This window comes from Mus pahari, chromosome 9 (assembly GCF_900095145.1).
Source record: "Mus pahari chromosome 9, PAHARI_EIJ_v1.1, whole genome shotgun sequence".
Classification (NCBI taxonomy): Eukaryota; Metazoa; Chordata; class Mammalia; order Rodentia; family Muridae; genus Mus; species Mus pahari.
In genome coordinates, this window is record NC_034598.1 from 54,411,351 (window position 1) to 54,413,895 (window position 2,545).

The window sequence follows — 2,545 nt, forward strand, 5'->3', positions numbered from 1 at the left end:
CATCATGACCACGAAGCAAGTTGGGGAGGAAAGGGTGTTTATTCAGCTTACACTTCTACATTGCTGTTCATCACCAAAGGAAGTCAGGACTGGAACTCAAGCAGGTCAGGAAGCAGGAGCTGATGCAGAGGACATGGAGGGATGTTACTTAGTGACTTGCTTCCCCTGGCTTGATTTCTTATAGAACTCAAGACTACCAGCCCAGGGATGGCACCACCCACAATGGGCTAGCCGCCCGCCTGCCCCCCCCCCCCCAATTGAGAAAATGCCTTACAGCTGGATCTCATGGAGGCATTTCCTCAAGAGAGGCTCCTTTCTTTGTGATAACTACAGCGTGTGTCAAGTTGACACACAAAACCAGCCAGTACAATGACATAGGTGATTGTTCAAGTTTTGGGGATTTCATGAGCATTCAAAATACTCATTTCTCTCTTTCAAATATGTAACCCTTGTCAATATATGTTACCTGCTATCTCCTCGTTGAACCTTTTCTTCCAAATAAAAGCAACACACTTCCAAATTATTTTACTCAGTAGAATATTGGATGTTTTCACTGATTAGACTTTAGTGGCTCCTTATACATCCCACCCTCCCTAGAAACCTACTTTTCCTTGTTACTTTTCTATTGCTATGATAAGACACCATGACCAAGGCAACTTATAAAAGAAAATGTTTACTTGGCTTACAGTTTCAGAGGGTTAGAGTTCCTGATGGACAAACAAAGGCATGGTGATAGGAATTGCTGGAGGGGCAGTTGAGAGTGCCTGTCTTGATCTGCAAGTATGAAGAGTCCAGAGGGAGCCCTGGGAATCTAATAAGTCTTGAACCCTCAAAGCCCACCCCACCTGGTGACATACCTCCTCAGACAAGGCCACATCTCCTAACCCTCCCCAAACAGTTCTACCAAGTGGAGACCAACTATTCAAGTATATGAGCCTATGTGGAGGCCAGTCTCATTCAAACTACCACATCACTCATAGAAAGGAATCGAAACGCTCCAAAAAGCAATTTGTTCAACTTTTTCCCAATATCCATTTTACATCAACAGTATACAATGAGTTTTTGCTCTTTATATTTTAAATTAATTGTGGTGCAAGCCAGCAATTGAGTATTCAGATCATTGTCCCTAGCAAATCCAGAGAGGTTTATTGAATGTTCTTATATCCATACCTTACAATAGTTTCTTAGTAGTATTTATCACAAGGTCTTAGGCTGATTGTAAAGAATAAATATTTATAAGCTGAGCAGTGGTGGTACATGCCTTTAATCCCAGCACTTGGAAGACAGAGGCAGGCGAATTTCTGTATTCAAGGCCAGCCTGGTCTACAGAGTGAGTTCCAGGACAACCAGAGCTACACAGAGAAACCCTGTCATGGAAACAAACAAACAAACAAACAAAACCAAAAAAGAAAGAAAGAAAAAATATTTATTTATAATACTATAACAGCAAATATTTTAAGTACTTTGTTACAGGTATTATCATATGGCCCCATGAAGGATGTATTGTGACTATTTTATCTTAATTAAGAGGATATGAAAGTAATAAAAGTATGAATAACCAACCTTTGGTGACACAGCTGGTGAGTGATAGAAACAGAACTTACACAAGGACATTGGTTCCAACAGAGTTTCTAAGAATAACCCTTATGTTACATTGTCACCTGTAAGCCTCCTGAGCCTGTTCTTGTGTCTTATAGACATGAGAAATCTCTGACTATTTAACATACCATATACACGTGATATTTTCCTCCTTTAAGATGAGAAGATTGTGTGGGACTTCTACCTGTCTCTGATTTCTTCTTTGATGGTCAGTAGTAGAGGCACCAATGAATCTCGTATTCCTGAATTAAAATGTCTAAATTCATTATGTTTGATTTTCGAGATAATACTATAAACTGTGGATGGAGAAGGCCATTATTGTCCCACATTAAAGATGAGTGAAACAGTAGAGAGTATAAGCAATGTAACCAAAGTCACAATGTTCCTAGCGACTGGTCAAGAGGCCAGGACAGGACCATTTGGTGGTTAGGGGTCTGGCCTTCACATCTCAGTGCTCCCATACACATTAGCATCCAGCACATCTCCATGGGATGAACCAACAAATGCTACAGCAGGAACTGGGGGGTTGTTTGTTTGTTTTTGAGACAGGGTTTCTCTGTGTAGCCCTGACTATCCTGGAACTCACTCTGTAGACCAGGCTGGCCTCGAACTCAGAAATCTGCCTGCCTCTGCATCCCGAGGGCTGGGATTAAAGGCATGCACCACTGCCTGGCCAGAAACTGGTTTTTGAGTGCTGTTTGAATAGTCAATTCCTAAGGTACATGGTGATTGGATAAATCAGGGAAGAATTCACAAGGCCCTGCTCTGGAGCCCCTACATTTTATAGCAGGTCTCTGGAGAAGACCAGCATTTATGTTTACAAAGGGTGGGTTGGTTCCAGTCATTCTGCCTTGAGAATTCCACACTGGTTATTATATTTTATTTAAAACTTATTTTCTCTATGGAACCTGAACCAGCCCTCTTCTATAAGCTGGCAAGGCTTCCC